Below are 21,130 nucleotides of genomic sequence, written 5' to 3'. Positions count from 1 at the left end.
CTTGGGAGTCCCGTCTATTAGGAACATGTATCTCAATGGATGGTAGAGAGGTACTGCTCCAATGATTACAAAATTACGCAACACTGATGAAACAGGGGCCAGATTATAGAAACTTTGCACTGGTGCAAGTGCAAATGTACACAGTATGAGCATTAGAGCAAACTTTGCCCTAATTTTAGAAAAACACTGGGTCATATTGATTCAGACTAGGTCAGCAGCTTGTCCTTTGGGCACTAGTATAGTGTTCCCTCACATAACTATAAACCAGACATTACTATTGAAGAGGCAGCGATTGAATTGAGGTTTAAAGCAAAATGCAACAGTGTCTTTCCACTTTAAGAATCATGCAGGCCATGAGGACACAGTCAATCCTTGATTTTAAACCCAGATTCCTCTGCAAACACATCAATCGCTCAAAAGATTGCCGGGAAATATGAACTCAGATCAGAGACCACAATCGCATCTTTGGCAATGAGGAAAAGTCTTTGGGAGTCTTCCCACACCATCATCCCATCAGCATTCGTAATTCATGCCGATACACTATTGGCACATACCAGTAGGTGCTTGTCCAAAAGAGCATGCCCTTAAGGCCCTGTTGAAAATACTGCCTAATGCTGGGGTGTTGATAATGGTCTCAATGGTAAAGAAGGGTTTGCGTTGCTCATGCCATATTGGTGACTAGGGTGATGGCGATGTTGGCGCAATGTTGAGATTTAGTATGTATCCAGTGTAGTTAATGAGAATAGGATAAGTGTTACTATTAGGGTTACTTTGTGTATAGTTGATCCATTTTACATTCGCACTTGCAGAGCAAAATAATGACAAATCTGCTGACGCAACATAAACTTAATGTAGTTGTGGGGTGTGCCACATAGCGCTTAAAGATAAGAAGCAAGGATCTTCATATGCACACGTGAGACAGGACATTTGCAGATGGAGAAACCACCTTGAGGGTACACAGTAGTCTTGAACATACATGGACAGATATACATACACTGGGGTTTCCAGGGAAATGTGTTTGGGACAGTTGGGGAACAAGGGGTACATGGTGAATAGACAAATCTGTATACCGCGGGAGTCTCCTCATAGCTAGGGTTTGCGTAGGCCACAGAAACCTGGTGTGGTGAGATAAACTCTATGTGACCTGGGAAGCTGAGTGATTGAGGATGAAGGCAGCTAACTGCAATCGGGCAGCTACGAGAACATCAAATGGTCAGCATCATCCAAGCAAGGGTTTCACAATTTGGTGCTATTGTGTAGAGAAGATGTGATCTTTTTAAGTACATGGGAGTTGTTATTCAATGACCAGGGAAGTCCAGCCACCTGGTAGGGTCGATTTGGGGCAAGGTAATAAACATGGTGCAAGGGGTGCTTAAGGGCAGAGTGGACAAATGGTTTATGGGTTTCGATCAGGATCTCAGGAATGACCAGGACGTGGGCAGAGGCCATGCGTGCTGAAATGGTAGTCGTTAGAGATTAGCTTGAAACAAGAACACTGCAAGTCTGGGCTGTTAAGATGCTAAAGATGCTTTAAAGGGAACTTGTTTGCTTCTCCCCTTCTCATATTGTTGAAGTATCCTTGGTAAAGCCACCACCAGGGGTTAGAGGTCCCCGACCAGATGGAACCCGTAATAAATTAGGATTGTTGTGCGAATATATAACCATTTGATGATGTCATGCCCTACTACGGAAGGATCCTGAAAAGGGGTCTGCTGTAAATATGACATAATGCAAATGTATGTTGAAAGGGGATGGTGGTTAAATGAATGTATCCAATGAGAGTGTAGGTACTGAGGCGGGTTAGATTTCTTTGTATAGGGTTGACCAATCATGTTTGGGGGGATGACTTTGTAATGAAATATGTGGGAGTTGTGATGCATCTGGTGGAGTCATCACTGATTCTCTGGCAGTTACCACCCCCGCCATGTGGGTAGGGGACGGCAGTCGCTATCTGATCCTGACCCTGGAGGTATATATATGAGGGAGGATCACCTGGGAGGGGACGACTGCCGTGGAGAGGTGGTGACTCCATCAGGTGAGACACAGTATTCTCCCCTTCCTTTTGAGGAACACCTTATAATACCTAAATTCTTGATGGCTTGTTGTCATCCCACAAATCTCCCTCATTGTAGGAATCAGAAACCCCTTCCTTTAAGTCACTGTAGACATAAATGCATCAAATGTACAACACACAGACCTAGCATCACTGGTTTCTGATGTTTCTCAATGTAAACATCCTGAACAACCTAATTTTTTTAATCTGATGACAGCCCTTGACTTCTTCTCCCATAAAGCCTCAAATACTGAGATGAAGAAGAGGAGGGATGCAGACTGAGCAAAGCCCAAAACCTAATGTGCAGACCAGTGTTAAGACTAAATGTCAAGTACGCAGGACATTCAAAAACGGTGTCCACACTCAAAGTAATAGAACGGTAGAGAGCCGTGTCAGAGAGAAAGCAAGTCATACATACCGGCTTGGCGCGAAGGAAGGGGAGATGAAGCAGGCATACCTGAATGATCGTGTAAGGGTTGGGGGCCCCAGAGAAGCATCCAGAGGAACGGTTGTGAAGGGAAGCATCATTCTTGGGTTCAAGCCACAGAGGAAAGCCGGCGAGTGAACGCCGAGCTGCAGCAAACACTGGAAAGATGTCTGCATCGTGTAGAAAGCCATCTCTTCACCAAAGAGGCATGCCATAATTCAGATATGCCACAAACTACCGGTGAGTCTGCCCAGAGCCATTGGGAACCCTGTGGCATACAGACACGCGTGGCATCCAGACACTCAGGCAATCAAGGGAATGAATTATGTAAGGAAGAATATTTTTGAATACCGAGGAGATAAAGTGCAGAAAGAAAACCTGAAAAAATACCAATGTATGAGATATCAATATAGGGGGAGGGTGTGAGAAACCTGAAGGTATGTCCCAGGCTAAGCCCCGGGGATCTGTCATCCAGGTGGCCAGGACACGGCCATCACTTCTGTATCCAGTTCCTGGCGGTGAACTAGTGAATGAGGATCACCTGGATGGGGGTCCTCTGGGAGTGGGAGTGGGAGACGGATTGGTGAGACGCGGTATCCCCCTTCTTTCAATAACTTTTCCCCATCCTACCACATAGGACATTCAAAACCACTGCCCTCCTCCCTTTTTCTGACACAACCACTTTTGCACGACACACCAGAGAACGGACTAACACTAGAGCGTATCAATGCTGATAAACCGGAGCGAGGGAGACTCCTGCTTCCGTGGTACCATCCTTGGCTCCAGTTAAAGAGGAACGCCAAAGGGTTCATCAAAGCCAGTGAGTCGAGGGGAAAGCTGATAAGAACTGGGCTGTAGTTAATGAAAGTGGCAAAGTGTCAAAGTGTCATGAGGACAGGGTTATGGAAACTTTGGAACAGATGGAAGACATAACATTGCCGCTCCGTGGCAGCTCGGATGTGCATTCTAGTCTGTTTCCCTTCCTTTTCTATATCAGGTCTGTTGCTCCACCCACTCGGCGCATTGCAACTCTAGGAGTTCCTACTCCGTTCCTGCTCGCTAGCTTTTCTCGATTTTTGTGGAAAAGTTATTCTTTGATCCTGTTTGCAGCCCGCCTTCGGGCTCTGCTATTTTCCCTGTTTTCCCTTTACTTTTTGTTCTTCTCCGGCTCGCTCGCCTACCTCCTTTCAGCGTGCCAAACCTTTCTAGCTTTTGGGACTTTTTCAACTTGTCCTCCTCGGACTCGGCATCTCTCCAGTTCCCTGCATCGGTCCTCCGTTATCCACGACACCCTCTTCTTACTTGGTGAGTTTAGGTCCTTTCCTGCTCTATACACGTCTGTGTGAACCCTCCGTCCTCTCTCCTTGTGCTCACAGATCACAGGTTTTCTCTCTTTTTTTCTTCTTGTCGGATATGGACGTTTTGTATGCTAACAACCCATTCCTCTGGGTATCCTGTCTCTTGTCTACCTATACTGCTTTGCTGCCTTCCTACCATCCCAGAGTCTTTTGACTTTTACTTCTGTGGAAATTTTCGCTGCGGATTACGACTTTATCCGGACCTTTGAATGTCTTCCTGATTTGCCTTCCACGTGTAACCAGTTGGAATTGTGTGTACTGAGTATTTTCTCTGTGCCTTATTCGTCACCCTCAAGTATCTACTTACCTCCAACACCCTTCCTCCACTCCGTCCACGGAGACCTGCATCCAGAGCGCTTTCAACACTTTGCAGCCCTGACAGACTATACTAGCCACCGTGGATTCCCTCTCCAACCATCGAAACCAGGGGTCTTTTGTACCATCAGGCTTTTTCCCCTTACTGGGCTGCGCAGGGGGTTTGCCCTAGTGTTGGAACTGTTCCATTGTTCGAGGTTTATCTAATGGTTCCAGGAACTCCCCTAGTGAAGAGAGCGATACCCGGCTGATGCTGATTAATATCACTCTGAGGTGGAAAGACTCACCCAAGACCCAAGTCCTTGCCTTACTTGACAGTGGAGCAGCCGGTAATTTCATGGACATTCAATGGGCTACGCAAGAAAAAATACCACTCCTCTCCAGAGAGGAAGAACTAAAGATAGAGGGAGTGGACGGACAACCTCTTTGTTCTGGTCCCATTGTTCAGACCACAATCCCAACGCAAGTTCTTGTTCTTGACCATCAGGAAACAATTGTTTTTGATGTCATAAGAGCGGTGCATTTTCCATCATATTGGGAATACTTTGGCTACGAAAGCACAATACATACATCAATTGGTCACAAAATACTCTTACCTTTGGATCAGGATACTGCAAGAAAGAAGGTCTTCAGTCCTCTTTGAATGTACCTGTCACAGTGTCCTACTCTTCTCCCGAATCTTTGGAGGTCTATGAGTTCTCCTTCATCTTCTAGGAATATGCTGATGTCTTTTGAAAATCATATCCCTAAAGTACTTCCTCCTCACAGACCAGAAGACTGTTGTATCGAACTTAGTAAGGACGCCATTGTCCCCTTTGGTAGAATGTTTTCACTCACCATTCCAGAACGTAAGGCCCTCCGCGAATATCTGGATCAAAACCTCCAGAATGGACTCATCCGTCCTTCCAAGTCCCCTGCAGGAGCATCCTTATTCTTTATCGCAAAAAATGATTCACAGGAGTTGAGACCTTGTATAGACTTCAGAGGACTGAATAAAGTCACGGTTCAGGACAGATACCCCATGCCACTAATTACCGATGTTCTGGAAGCTGTGGAAGGAGCAGCAGTTTTCCGCAAACTTGACCTATGGGGAGTCTACCAATTTCTGAGGGTGAAATCCGGAGACGAATGGAAAATGGCATTCTGCACTCCCTTTGGTATATTTGAATACTGCGTTATGCCGTTTGGACTTGTTAATGCACCAGTGGTATTCCAACGCTTTATGGATCGATTGTTTGCTGATTTATTGTTTGTTAATGTCATAGGGCCTCATTACACGGATGGCGGTAGGGATTTACCGGTACCGGTAAAATACCGGTACCGGTAAATCCCTACCGCCTTACTACGAGGTCCCTTAGCGGGTTGGTGCTTTAACGCCTGCTTTTTGCAGGCGTTAAAAACCAACCCGCTAAGGGACCTCGGAGCTAATTACGGCACCGCAAAATTGTGGTGCCGTAATTAGCGCCTTCCCCATTCCCATAGAGCCCTATGGGGCAGAAATGGGAATGGGGAAGGGCAATGGCGGAAGGGGGATTTACCGCCCCTCCAACCTTGGAATGGGGCGGTAAATCCCCTTTCCGCCAAGGCGGTGCCGGTATTTTACCGGCATGAGCCATGGCGCTAATAGCGCCATGGCTCACTGCCTACCGTGTAATGAGGCCCATAGTCTATTTGGACGACATTCTGGTGTACTCCTCTAATCTCAAACTTCATATTCAACACCTTACAGAAGTCAAGGAGAGGCTGCAAAGACATCAACTCTACGCTAAACCTGAGAAATGCATGATAGCTGTATCCACTGTGCCCTACTTGGGATTCATCCTTTCAGAGAAGGGTGTAGAGATGGATCCCAAGACGGTATCTTCCATTCTCGACTGGCCAGCCCCTACTTCCGTGAAGGAAGTCCAGGCCTTCTTTGGACTGGCCAACTTCTATAGGAAGTTTATAACCAATTTCTCAGAACTCGTCCTTCCCATTACAGCCTTCCTGAAGAAAGACGTGCACTTCGAGTGGAATCACAGCGCCAACAAAGCCTTCCGCTTACTCAAATCTGCATTTTGCTCCACCCCGATCTTAAAACAGCCAGACCAACGACAACCTTTCATTGTGAAGACTGGCGCATCGGCCGGAGCAATAGGAGCTGTCCTTAAACAAAAACACAGAGGAACAGAACATCCTGTAGCCTATCTTTCTCGCACCCTGACCTTCAGCGAAAACCACTATTCAGTAACTGAAAAGGAACTGTTAACCATTAAGCAAGTCTGTACTGAGTGGAGACATCTGTTACAGGGTTCGAATCACTCTTTTGAGATCTTTGTACAGACCACAGCAATCTGAAACCGTTACAACAAATGGACTGCAAAAACACACGTCAAGCCAGAGGGGCTTATTTTTGTGCAAAGTATGATTTCATAATCACGTACCTTCCAGGCAGCACTAATATTGTAGCCGAAAGCCTATCCAGAAACCCCCTGGTTTACCTCAATCCACCCTTTCAAGTAGATTGCCCGTTTCAGGATGTTACCTTTGTAGGGTCAGTGTCGAAGTTCCTGCAAGATGTTAAGGTAGCCAGCATACCCACACTTCATTCACTCCCTCATGACATCCTGAATGGGTTGATGGAAAAGGAAGGTCTCTGGTTCCATCAAGGCAAACTGTTCTTACCAGAAATGGCCCAAAGAGCACTGATAATGTCCTGGGGACATGATTCTAAAATCGCTGGACATAAAAGAGTAGCAGCCACTTCAGATCTCATCTCACGGATGTTTTGGTGGCCCACCATGCTCAAAGACATCAAGCACTATATCTCGTCCTGCCCTATATATGCCATGAGTAAAAACTCCACAACTAAACCCGTTGGGTTATTAGAACAACCTGCATTACCCACAGAACCCTGGGCCCACCTATCCATGGATTTAGTAGTGGATCTGCCTCCTTCTCAACAACACACCACCATAATGATCATTGTTGATAGTTTCAGCAAGATGGCACACTTCTCTCCTTTAAAAGGAAATCCACTAGCTTCCAAAATAGCCCACAGACTCCTCGGGGATCTGGTAAAGTTACACAGCCTGCCTGATACCATCTTGTCTGATACAGGTACTCAATATACCTCACGATTCTGGAAGGACTTATGTAACTTGATGGGAGTCAAGAGAGCTCTCATTTCAGGGTATCATCCTCAATCCAATGGACAGAGAGGTTAAATGCCACCATGGAACAATACCTCAGATGTTTCACCAACAAGGAGCAAGTCAACTGGTACTCTCTACTTCATATGGCAGAATTTGCGTATAATACTGCCATTCATACCGCCATTCAGATGTCACCATTTTACTGTACTTATGGTCGAAATCCTAAATCCTTCCCTGCAGAGTCTTTTCAGGAATCTAATGTACCCTCAGTTGATTCCCTCTTGGATGCCATAGTTGAAATGCAAAAGATGGCCATCTCCAACCTGAGAGAAAGTTGTGACCGCAATAATAGACAGGCAGACACCCATCGTAGGCAAGTACCGGAGTGGAAGGAAGGGGATTTGGTTTGGCTCTCCACTAAATATTTGCCACGTTGGACTCATCCTTCCAAATTGTCTCCCAAATATCTGGGCCCGTTCCCTATTTTCTCTCAAATAAATCCTGTGGCCTTCAGATTGAAGTTACCTAAGCCACTCCATCGGATTCATCCGGTCTTTCATCTCTTGTTGTTAAAGGCGTTTGTACCAGACACATATCAGAGGAAGGAAAGAGACCCAGAAGGCGCCCATAGACCCTTCTTCTGATGTATTTGAATTTGAACAGATTGTAGACTCCTCCAGCTACAAGAGAGGGAGATTACAGTACCTAGTCAGGTGAAAGGGGTACTCTGCAGAAGAAGATTCATGGGAACCCGTGCAGCACGTATTTGCATGCGCTGCTCTCCGCCAGTTTCCTCGCCTTCATCCAGAGAAACCCTGGATGGGTCCCCGGAGAAGTAGGCATACTGACATGAGGACAGGGTTATGGAAGCTCTGGAACAGATGGAAGTCATAACATTGTAGCTCCGCGGCAGCTCGGATGTGCATTCTAGTCTGTTTCCCTTCTTTTCCTATATCCGGTCTGTTGCTCCGCCCACTCGGCGCGTTGTAACTCTAGGAGTTCCTACTCCATTCCTGATTGCCAGCTTTTCTTGCTTTTAGTGGAAAAGTAATTCTTTGATCCTGTTTGTAGCCTGCCTTCAGGCTCTGCTATTTTCCCTGTTTTCCCATTACTTTTTGTTCTTCTCTGGCTCCTTTCAGCGTGCCGAACCTTTCCAGGTTTTGGGACTTTTTCAACTCGTCCTCCTCGGACTCGGCGTCTCTCCGGTTCCCTGCACCGGTCCTCCGTTATCCGCGACGCCCTCTTCTTACTTGGTGAGTTTGTGTCCTTACCTGCTCTCTACGTGTCCATGTGAGCCCTCCATCCTCTCTCCTTGTGCTCACGGCTCACAATCTTTCTCTCATTTTCTCTTCTTGTTGGCTACGGCCGTTCTGTTTGTTAACAACCCATTCCTCTGGGTATCCTGTCTCTTGTCTACCCATACTGCTTTGCTGCCTTCCTACCATGCCAGAGTCTTAAGACTTTTACTTCTGTGGCAATTTTCCCTGTGGATTACTACTTTATCTGGACCTTTGAATGTCTTCCTTATTTGCCTTCCATGTGTAACTAGTTGGAACTGTGTGTACCGACTATTTTCTCAGTGCCTTATTCGTCACCCTCAAGTAACTATTTACCTCCAGAACCCTTCATCCACTCCGTCCACGGAGACCTGCCTCCAGAGCGCTTTCAACACTCCGCAGCCTTGACAGGCTATACCAGCCACCGTGGATTACCTCTCCAACCATCGAAACCAGGGTTTTTTTGTGCCATCAGGCTTTTCCCCCTTACTGGGCTGCACAGTGGGTTTGCCCTAGTGTAGGAACTGTTCCATAGTCTGACAAAAGTGGCAAGCTCCCAGAACAGACCTATCTCTTCACCAAGGTTTCTTCTTCCTTCCGATTCGGACGTCTCCATCAGCGACAGCGACAAAGACACACAGGTGAGATCGGCGAAAGCAGACACAAAGTAAGAAAAGTTTAAGAACTGTAACATTGCAAATGGGAGACCAGCAGCAAAAGAGAGCCGGCATCACGTCGGTGTTGTTCTGAGGAACCTGGTCAATCCCTGTCTGAATGAAACTACAGTTATCAGAAGGCCGTAGGCGCGATGTCAAGATAGGTCAAAGTGGTCATACAGGAGGTCAAGCAAAATCCCTGTACAGTTGAAAGCCTTTGACCTAAGAACTGTGAGAAAGCAAGAGAAGTGAATACTGCAAGCAGTGAAAGCAAATGTGAATGTGAAGTTGGCAAGAGTGAACCCGGCTGAGGGATGCCCACTGGAACTGTTTAAAAAGTCATTGGGGGTCATTACAAAGTTGGAGGTAAGGGGTTAACGGCGCCGGTAATGGTGCTGTTGCCGTTAACCCCTTACCTCCGCATTACGAGGTCCTTTAACGGGTCCCGCTAAGGGCGGCTGCTTTTACCAGGCGCCCTTAGTAGGAGCCGCTAAAGAGGATTCAATTCAACACTACAGCTAAGTCAATGCCTAGTCTGGGATACTGAATGGAAACCCTTATTGAAATATCTTTATGTCCAGTTCATGCGTTCTGGGTGACTACCCCTATATAACACCCCTCTCTTGGAATCCTCCTGACCCCACTGAGCCAAGAAGTAGTTCTGTTTTGCAAGTTTAAAAGATTTATTTGAAAAAAATTAAACAATGTATAGATATATCACACTTTGATAATAAATTAATAATTGAATATCACACCTAATCTGAGCAGTAATCAATAATGGATAGTCCGGCACTAGCACACTTCTTTATAATCAATGATGAGTGGTTATAGGATGGATAAGATAGCAACAATACTTTTATGGTTTCAAATGGATGCAGGGTGGAATGAAAATGCAGTACAGAAAATACTCAATATGATTTCAACAAAACAATGTAATCACTTTTCTCTGGCAATCCCCTCCCCCCTTTATGCAATGCAAGGAAATGGAAGGAAAGCACACAGTTCTCAGAAATGCAATCAAATGTAATTCAGTTCACCCCAGCAAGCTTAGACTACAGATCGGAGTTTGAAACACAGGCCCAAAATGCTTTTATATGTGCTGGCAATGAAGTGAAAAATACGCTAAAATGCTTTTAATTCCCTCTAGAGGTTCAGGGTGAGTGGTATGTAGTTAATATTAGTCCAGGCTCACTCTTGCCATGATTCAGGAATGATTGGCAGGTTAAACAAATTTTTTCTTTAACGGAAGGCAAGCAGCAGCAGATTTTTACATGTGGAGAAACTTGCAAATCGCGGCAAAATGTCAAATCGCGGCAGATTGTTCCAAGTGTGCCGGGCGCGATTACAGAGGAACTACAAGGACTAGCAATATCGTTTTGGGGTCCTAGGACAGCCTAGGATCTCAGCTTCCAGATGAAAGTTACTGCAAGTCTCTAGGACAAACGGTCACGGAGATATGAGCGATTAAATAAAGGTCGTTTTTCAGATTTGAAATTTTAAAGTTCAAAAAGACAAGTGACAGCTAGCAACTAGAAAATGACAGGTGACAGCTTTACTCAAGTTAAAATAGCTTGCATTAGATTATTTTAAGTGAGAAATTGGGTTCTGCACAGTTTTGCTAGGTACTCACAATATATTTTTGAAATAGAATGGGCCTCGCCACGGATCTGGTCAGGTTTTAGACTGGAATCTGGTCTGGTCTCGGCACTTCACAGTGATCTGGGTCAGCTCTGTTCTGCTGGTCTGGTCTGGGTCAGCTCTGGTTCTGGATATTGATAGATTTGAAGTCTGGATCTTTCTGCACAGCTTTCTCTAGAGATTGATGGAGGTAAAGTATGGATTTTCCCGGCAGAGCGTCCCGCAGCAAATGGATTTGAAGGTCCCTATCTGTCCTGACTGTCTGCTTTTATGTGTTTTGAAAATGGGTGTGTGTGCAGCATCACTAAGCTCTACCCCTCTCCACTCGTCATTGGTCAAGCTTTCATTTCTCCCCTGATTAGGGGAGCTAAGTTGTGTCAGAGTGATGTCATTTTACAGCCTGCAGAAAGTCCACTCCTCCTGTCAACTTGCACACAAATCTAGATTTGAACCAAATACATATTTGCAGAGGTACATATTGTTTTAAAATTACACGCACCCATCACATATCACAGGAGGTATACCCTGTCCAAATCTGCTCTTCCTGAGAGCTTGCATTCAGAAATGGCAATATTTTGCATTTTTTAACTGGTTTGCAATACCGGACATTAACCCAAATTTACACACATGTGCGCAAGGAGTATGAACATTAGTTGATGAAGTGTCAGATTTTTCACATGCACACATTTTGAGTAATATCCTCTTTTCCGCTAAAACCCCCCTGAACATACCACCGGGTCCTAACACGTCTTAAAATGTGGGCAGAAAAATCACAAGAATTATGGTATCATTTAAATAATTTTCACAAGTCTGTACTATGAGTTATTCATCTTTTTAGAGTTATGTTCTAGCCCCAAAGGGGTGTGGTTTTTTCAGGTCACACGGTACAGAAACCAGTCTTTCCAGTTTCTGCCAAGCTCAGAGACCCTTCCCCTCCCAGCTTCTGCCAAGAGGAAGCTGTTTTACGACATCTGCAATAAACCATCTGCCTGGGTGAAGGGGGTTGCATTGTTCAGAGCTCCTGTATTCTGTGGGGGCTCCCCTTAATTCAATTATCAGAGAGATGGCATATCCTTAGTGTGGCCAGCAGGAAACAGCCAGGCCTGGGAAGTTACTTGTGAATCAAGTTTCACTCCTGATGGGGGTAGTTGCCAGGCAAAATTGGAATCTCTTTAACCCAGTTTTTAGCCACATGTCATTTCTGTTCCCCAGTTTTCTGCATTCAAATAACTAACAATTTTTTACATATGCAGCTAGAATGCTGATTCTAAGTTTAAAACTATGACATTTAAACAATTGCAACCTATGTGACACTCAGAAGTAGGTCACTCATTTCTTTTAAACATTTAGATTTTTAGTGTCTTTCAGTCCAAATTTACTTAAACTGCTGAAATCCACAGCTCAGCCAGTCTTGTGATGAACATTGTTTTAGGCTCATCCTCTTTCCAGATTTTGTATGCCCACAAGACTTTATTCTGCCAGATGTCCGCTGGTGTTCAGTGAGATTTTTGGATGTGTTGCAAATAGGCATTTTGAGCTGGCATTCAGAAAAACAAAAGGTGATTTTAAAGTGCGGTTTTTCCTTTGGCACACATTTCACTCATGGCACCCCGGCCCATCCTGCTCGCACTGGTGGGTGGCAAGTTAGGCAACCATTTTAGTGTGCACAACTGCGCGGTTTTCATAGATTCTGGCGCACATGTGGGCTTTTTCGGCCATCTTGGATTTCCTAAGCCCACAGCACCAAATGTTGTAGTCTAATAGTCCAAACGTGGGTCAGGACACCCAACATTAGCATGCTCCCCATTCCCGTTGAGCCCTATGGGAACTTGAATGGGAATGGGGAGGTATCGGGTCAGGTTTCCTTGAATGAGGAATTACCGGGTCCTCCAAGGTTGGAATGGCCTGGTAATTCCTCATTCGAGGAACCTGGACCCGGTATGCGGTAAGGGGGTAGCCATGGTGCTATTAGCACCATGGCTACCTCCAACCTCGGAATGAGGACCATTGAGATTTGGGAGTGAAGGAAAAGCCATAGGGCCTCATTACACGGAATGCGGTAAACCATGGTGCTATTAGCACCATGGTTGCCGCCGGTACCATACCGGTACCACCATGGAGAAAATGGGAATTACCACCCTATTCCAAGGTTGGCGGGGCGGTAATTCCCCCTTTCTCCATGGCCCTTCCCCATTCCCATTTTTGCCCCATAGGGCACAATGGGAATGGGAAAGGGGCTAATTACGGTACCGCAAATTGCGGTAACGTAATTAGCACCAAGGTCCCTTTGCGGGTCCCAACTTTAACGGCTGGTCTACACCAGCCGTTAAGGTCGGGTCCCGCAAAGGGACATCGTAGTAAGGCAGTAAGGGTTTACCGGTACCGGTGCCCTTACCGGTACCGGTAAACCCTTACCGCATTCCGTGTAATGAGGCCCATAGTGAACCCGGTGGAGGGAGACTGAAAGTAAAAGCAGGGTCAGCGCCCGGAAGAGGGGGACCCAGGGTTGATGGACTATCATCTGAGTAAAGAGAAGAATGCTGTGATTGAACTTTTGTTTCAATACTTTGGAACCTGACTGGCCCTCGAAAGTGAGAAAACATAGCTATCTGAGGTCCTACCATTAGTAAAGAATGTTCTAGGGATTTATGCCCAGAGGAGGGGGATCCCCATGTGAAAGGCATCACCTAATAACCCACAAAAAGGGAACTGTTTATTTTGATTTGTGGAACTCGATTTGTGAAAGGTCAGCGCCCAGAAGAGGGGGAACTAGGGGTGAATCCATCACCAAAAGAAAGCATGAAAAGGAACTTTGTGTTTGTTTGTTATTTTACTGATCCTTGAAGGGAAGCGACTTTTGTTGAAAAGACACTTGGCAGCCGAGGCTTCTGAGACATTGAAACTGGAGCTGTCGTCTCGTGCTGGGGAAAGCTCCAGAAGTGTGCTGTGCTCAGAAGTCCCACCTTATCCCGTGCTCAAAACGTGGGGAAGGGAGACCAAAGCTACTACATCCTGACATATTATTTGAGAACACGTCTTTCTTTTCTTGAAAACTATCCCACACCCTTTTTGTATTAGTTGTAAGGTTTGGCAATAGGTTTCTTAGTATAGGCCCTTTTTATTTCACACAACGCCACTAGGACTGCCTCATTTTCATTTGATGGTCGAGGCTTGCTCCCATCTTAGATTTAGGTTTAGATTAGGCGTTTCTCCAACCCGCATATAGTTTAATAAACACCCTTGAACTGTGATTGTTTGTGTCTGTCTCAACCTTTCATTGTGAAGACTGACGCATCGGCCGGAGCAATAGGAGCTGTCCTTAAACAAAGACACAGAGGAACAGAACATCCTGTAGCCTATCTTTCTCGCACCCTGACCTTCAGCGAAGACCACTATTCAGTAACTAAAAAGGAACTGTTAACCATTAAGCAAGTCTGTACTGAGTGGAGACATCTGTTACAGGGTTTGAATCACCCTTTTGAGATCTGTACAGACCACAGCAATCTGAAACCGTTACAACAAATGGACTGCAAAAGCACACGTCAAGCCAGAGGGGCTTATTTTTGTGCAAAGTATGATTTCATAATCACGTACCTTCCAGGCAGCACTAATATTGTAGCCGACAGCCTATCCAGAAACCCCCTGGTTTACCTCAATCCACCCTTTCAAGGAGATCGCCAGTTTCAGGATGTTACCTTTGTAGGGTCAGTGTCGAAGTTCCTGCAAGATGTTAAGGTAGCCAGCATACCCGCACTTCATTCACTCCCTCATGACATCCTGAATGGGTTGATGGAAAAGGAAGGTCTCTGGTTCCATCAAGGCAAACTGTTCTTACCAGAAATGGCCCAAAGAGCACTGATAATGTCCTGGGGACATGATTCTAAAATCGCTGGACATAAAAGAGTAGCAGCCACTTCAGATCTCATCTCACGGATGTTTTGGTGGCCCACCATGCTCAAAGACATCAAGCACTATATCTCGTCCTGCCCTATATATGCCATGAGTAAAAACTCCACAACTAAACCCGTTGGAACAACCTGCATTACCCACAGAACCCTGGGCCCACCTATCCATGGATTTAGTAGTGGATCTGCCTCCTTCTCAACAACACACCACCATAATGATCATTGTTGATAGATTCAGCAAGATGGCACACTTCTCTCCTTTAAAAGGAAATCCAATGGCTTCCAAAATAGCCCACAGACTCCTCGGGGATCTGGTAAAGTTACACAGCCTGCCTGATACCATCTTGTCTGATACAGGTACTCAATATACCTCACGATTCTGGAAGGACTTATGTAACTTGATGGGAGTCAAGAGAGCTCTCATTTCAGGGTATCATCCTCAATCCAATGGACAGAGAGGTTAAATGCCACCATGGAACAATACCTCAGATGTTTCACCAACAAGGAGCAAGTCAACTGGTACTCTCTACTTCATATGGCAGAATTTGCGTATAATACTGCCATTCATACCGCCATTCAGATGTCACCATTTTACTGTACTTATGGTCGAAATCCTAAATCCTTCCCTGCAGAGTCTTTTCAGGAATCTAATGTACCCTCAGTTGATTCCCTCTTGGATGCCATAGTTGAAATGCAAAAGATGGCCATCTCCAACCTGAGAGAAAGTTGTGACCGCAATAATAGACAGGCAGACACCCATCGTAGGCAAGTACCGGAGTGGAAGGAAGGGGATTTGGTTTGGCTCTCCACTAAATATTTGCCACGTTGGACAAGCGCCCGGAAGAGGGGGACCCAGGGGTGATGGACTATCATCTGAGTAAAGAGAAGAATGCTGTGATTGAACTTTTGTTTCAATACTTTGGAACCTGACTGGCCCTCGAAAGTGAGAAAACATAGCTATCTGAGGTCCTACCATTAGTAAAGAATGTTCTAGGGATTTATGCCCAGAGGAGGGGGATCCCCATGTGAAAGGCATCACCTAATAACCCACAAAAAGGGAACTGTTTATTTTGATTTGTGGAACTCGATTTGTGAAAGGTCAGCGCCCAGAAGAGGGGGACCTAGGGGTGAATTCATCACCAAAAGAAAACATGAAAAGGAACTTTGTGTTTGTTTGTTATTTTACTGATCCTTGAAGGGAAGCGACTTTTGTTGAAAAGACACTTGGCAGCCGAGGCTTCTGAGACATTGAAACTGGAGCTGTCGTCTCGTGCTGGGGAAAGCTCCAGAAGTGTGCTGTGCTCAGAAGTCCCACCTTATCCTGTGCTCAAAACGTGGGAAAGGGAGACCAAAGCTACTACATCCTGACATATTATTTGAGAACACGTCTTTCTTTTCTTGAAAACTATCCCACGCCCTTTTTGTATTAGTTGTAAGGTTTGGCAATATGTTTCTTAGTATAGGCCCTTTTTATTTCACACAACGCCACTAGGAGTGCCTCATTTTCATTTGATGGTCGAGGCTTGCTCCCATCTTAGATTGAGGTTTAGATTAGGCGTTTCTCCAACCCGCATACAGTTTAATAAACACCCTTGAACTGTGATTGTTTGTGTCTGTCTTTACTGGTGCTACATGAGTTCCTTACAGGGGAAAGCTGGAGCAAGTGTTACCCTAAGTAAAAATATTGAATACCAATGAAAGTAAAGCTAATAGAAGACTTGGTGAAAGGAATACACCAGGCAGTTGATATTTGGGGGAAGATATTTTTTTTTTTTATTTTTTTTTTTATTATTGACATTTAGTTTGCAAAAAAGGACAAACTTTTTAGTCATTCATTTCAGCTTCAAGCTCAACTTTTCACAACATTTCACACTATTTCTAGTCATTTCATGTCATCTTGTTAGAGATGCTGTGGTAGGATCATGTCCATGAAGTTCACAACTGCGCAAGTCAGTTGGTTGTTAGTTCCTGAGATTAGGTAACTCCACCAGTCTCCCATGTTCCCATTTTCTGGTGCGTGACTCCCAAGATGAAGTGAACGCTGAGCTACTATTTTGGGACATTTTATTATCAGACGTTTACCTGTTTCAATACTTATCGCACAGAAGCGACATTTGTCACTTTGCGTGTTTCCGTCTTTTCTTCTCCATAGAACCTCGTTGGTGGTGTAGAGGTTTAGGCGTAATCTGAGGAACTGGTTCCGATGATACCGAGAAGGAAATTTGCTGAGGTACCTTGGTGGTTCACCTATTTTTTGACACGAAGTTCCCAAATCAATTACCGATGATAGTTGGCTACGTTTTTCTATGTTTGTTATCCAGTGCCAGTTCCTAAATTTGACTTAAGCCACTTGCGGAATTTGTAGGACTAGAGACAAACTTAGATCCGCTGCTTTTAAAATCTTCAGTATTTTCTTCCCCCAGATGTTTACTAAGAATGCTGATGGATCTGTGCTTTTTTCGTGTAGTATTTGATACGATTTCGCAGTGGGCGTCAGGCGCATTTTGCGCAAAACTAATATTGATTTCCACTGAACCATAGAATGTAAAGAGTCTAGGCCAAGTTCGTGTCTTACTGCAACCATGGATATACTTTGTGGGAGTTTCAGGATTTTTCTCCAAAACAGACCCTCTAGGGTTGGCCAGATATTTTCGTCAATATTCCAACCTGCTTCGATTCCGAAACAGATCGCTGGCGCAACCTTTTGCAAGTAGAACGTTATTATAGGTTGGAGAGAGAAGAGCCCATAATTAGCGTGCAATTTTGCTCCTTGTTGTGCGAAGGTTTTCATGCGAGTTGTTATGTCATTTATCCAGCTCCATTCTCTTATCGAGATGTTAAAGGAAATTCCTAGATAGCGGATGGCTTCAACTTTAGCCAAACACTCATCTTGCACCATCCACTTGAAACACTTTTTCTTAATATCTGGATTTGTGCCTATTGCAATGATCTGGGATTTCCTCACATGTATTTCAAGCTGGTTTCCGACTAAGTAGGCTTGCAGTGTTGTCAATAGCCGTTGGAGCCCAATTTCCATTGAATCTAGAAGTACTACGTCATCGGTATAGATCACATGGCTTATGGGCTTGCCATTGATTTTAGGTGGAAAGGTTTTTGTTTTTTCAAGTGCCACTGGGAGGTAAGAAATAAAGAGTTTAAATAGTAAAGCAGCCAGAGGGCAGCCTTGTTTTACGCCTTTAGATGTTTTTATTTCATCAGACAAAGTGCCTTCGGCATTTAGGCGCACTCTAATTTTGGTATTAGCGTATAATGCCATAAGTGGAGATAATAAGTCTAATGGGCATCCACAGATCTTGAGTTTTTTCCACAGGAGTTCACAATTTATACTATCAAATGCCTGTTTCAGGTCAACAAACGCAAGAAAATGTCTTTTTTTGCGTCGTAAGGTTTCCAATTTCGCTATGTTCAACAGTACCAAGTTGAGCTCCACCCCGACTCCTTTCGTGAAGCGTGGTTTGTCTTTCATCAACTATATTGGCACTGTTAGCCCAATTTGCAATTTTCTGCTGAAGAAAGGATGCAAAGATTTTCCCCGTGGTATCCAATAGGGCAATTGGGCGGTAATTTGTTGGGTCTTCACGGTTGCCTTTTTTGAAAATTGGGACCACGATCGCACTCCGCCAGGAATCTGGGATTTTTGCTACTAGTGCTATTTGATCAAATAACACCTTAATAAATTTCGCCCAGTTTTCTTTGTTAGCTTTTAGCATTGAATTGGAAATGCCGTCGGGCCCTGCTGCTCTCGAGGTCTTTAGATGTTGGATAGCATTTTCAATGTCCTCCACGGTTCCGTTACTGACCAGTCACAGGGTTCCGTTATTATTGTTGGAATAGATGTTACATTTTGGTTATTAAAGACGTTGGAGTAATGTTTTACCCACTCTGATTCGCTTACTCCATTAGATAACGCAAATGCCTGGGTTAAGTGATCTGAGTTGATAATTTGCCAGATGTTCCGGCTGTTGTTCTGAATAATTAATTGTAACATATATACATATATACATATATATCAAAAGTATGCCTGTGCGTGACGATGTAATGCAGGCTTCTGAACGTGTGCGAGTCACTGGTCTCTCTATCTCCGCCTCTGAGAGCGTACTAACTTGCGTCTTATGCGGTGAAGTCAGGTCAAAAACTTGTCCCCGGGGGTGGGCCCGGGAATGGAACGGGGGCCGGACTTGAAATTTGTGCTAACATTGGTACAACAGACGTTTCTGGTGGCTTAAGGCTGTGGTGAGGTAAAGCTGTAGTGACAGTGCAGTTTTGAGCACTTACCTTTGCGGGTTTTGCCGCTTTAGCTGTTGTAGTCTATTGTGGGTATGCGGTCCGTCGTCTATCAGTGCCACCTCTAGGTCGTTATCTGGGAGCGGCTCCATCTGCAGTGTGTCGTGCAGCTCCTCTCACCAGATCGTCTCTTTGTGACTGCAGAGAACTTTGGGGACGCTGAAGAAAAGGACCTGTTTCCTGCTGCCAGCAGGCAGCAAAGCAGCAAACAGTGAAACAGTCACTGCAGAAAGTCACGCGCCCTTGTCTAGCGCGGGCTTATCGCCGCAGGGCCGGCTTAGTCGGTGTTTTGTTTCCTGCTTCCTGGATGGGCGGGGCCTCGAGACTCCAGTCTCTTAAAGGAATAGGCTTCGTTTCACAATGCCCAGCGCTCTGTAATGACGAGCTCTGAGTTCCAGTTAGAGCTCGTGTGGAAGCGGATGAAGATTCAGGCAAGTAAGGTAAGCAAGGCAGAGTGAGCGCAGCAACAGTGAAACAGTCACTGCAGAAAGTCATGCGCCCTTGTCTTAAAGAACCCATAAGAGGATACCCGGGAGGGGAGTATACGAGGGGAGTAAAGAACCCATAAGAGGATACCTGGCAGGGGAGTATACCAGGGGATCTGAAGAACCCATAAGAGGATACCCAGCACGGGAGTAAACCAGGGGATCTGAAGAACCCATAAGAGGATACCCGGCAGGGGAGTATACGAGGGGAGTAAAGAACCCATAAGAGGATACCTGGCAGGGGAGTATACCAGGGGATCTGAAGAACCCATAAGAGGATACCCAGCACGGGAGTAAACCAGGGGATCTGAAGAACCCATAAGAGGATACCCGGCAGGGGAGTATACGAGGGGAGTAAAGAACCCATAAGAGGAAACCCGGCAGGGGAGTATACCAGGAGATCTGAAGAACCCATAAGAGGATACCCAGAAGGGGAGTACACCATGGGAACTGAAGAACCCATAAGAGGATACCCAGCACGGGAGTAAACCAGGGGATCTGAAGAACCCATAAGAGGATACCCGGCAGGGGAGTATATCAGGGGATCTGAAGAACCCATAAGAGGCTACCTGGCAAGAGAGTATACCAAGGAATCTGAAGAACCCACAAGAGGATACCTGGCCGGGGAATAGACCAGGGGATCTGAAGAACCCATAAGAGGATACCTGGCAGGGGAGTATACCAGGGGATCTGAAGAACAATAAGAGGATACCCAGCAGGGGAGTACAACAGGGGATATGAAGAACCCATAAGAGGATACCCCGCAGGGGAGTATACCAGGAGATTTGAAGAACCCATAAGAGGATACCCGGCAGGGGAGTATACCAGGGGATCTTAAGAACCCATAAGAGGATACCCGGCATGGGAGTACACCAGGGGATCTGAAGAACCCATAAGAGGATACCCGGCAGGGGAGTATACCAGGGAATCTGATGAACCCATAAGAGGATACCCGGCAGGGGAGTATACCAGGGGATCTTAAGAACCCATAAGAGGATACCCGGCATGGGAGTACACCAGGGGATCTGAAGAACCCATAAGAGGATAACCGGCAGGGGAGTATACCAGGGAATCTGAAGAACCCATAAGAGGATAACCGGCAGAGGAGTAAACCAGGAGATTTAAAGAACACATAAGAGGATACCCGGCAGGGGAGTATACCAGGGGAGTAAAGAACCCATAAGAGGATACCCGTCAGGGGAGTATAACAGGAGATCTGAAGAGCTCACAGGAGGATTCCTGGCAGGGGAGTACACCAGACAATCTGCCAAAGTACAAGAGAAGTTACAATCTGCCAAAATAAAAAAGGAAGTCAAAGAAAGATTATTGTGGAATTTATGATATGAATAAGAACTTTGTGAACTCAGTACAAATAAACCAAGGAAGTATTGGATGTCATGGAATGGACTGTTTGAACAAGAACTTTCTGACCGTAGTAGAAAGAATGAAAAGAACTATTGGACAAAGAGACACTTGTGATACCAAGGAACTGTTGTTCAATAGAAACACTTTTGCCATCCCACCCAAACAGCCAGGGGAAGGGGGCCGTCTTCTTGGCCCAAGGATTTCTCCTTGGA

General features: G+C 45.4%; 1 protein-coding gene across 3 annotated transcripts in view; it reads right to left on the bottom strand.

Moving 5' to 3' along the window:
• Positions 1–21,130, bottom strand: part of LOC138447917 (zinc finger protein 84-like) — a 457,921-nt gene that overhangs the window by 11,140 nt on the left and 425,651 nt on the right. The gene's annotated exons all lie outside the window — the stretch shown is intronic.

This window comes from Ambystoma mexicanum, chromosome 3q (assembly GCF_040938575.1).
Source record: "Ambystoma mexicanum isolate Mex_15411 chromosome 3q, UKY_AmexF1_1, whole genome shotgun sequence".
NCBI lineage: Eukaryota > Metazoa > Chordata > Amphibia > Caudata > Ambystomatidae > Ambystoma > Ambystoma mexicanum.
Note: the sequence above shows the minus strand (reverse complement) of the source record. Positions and strands in the feature narration are given on the sequence as shown.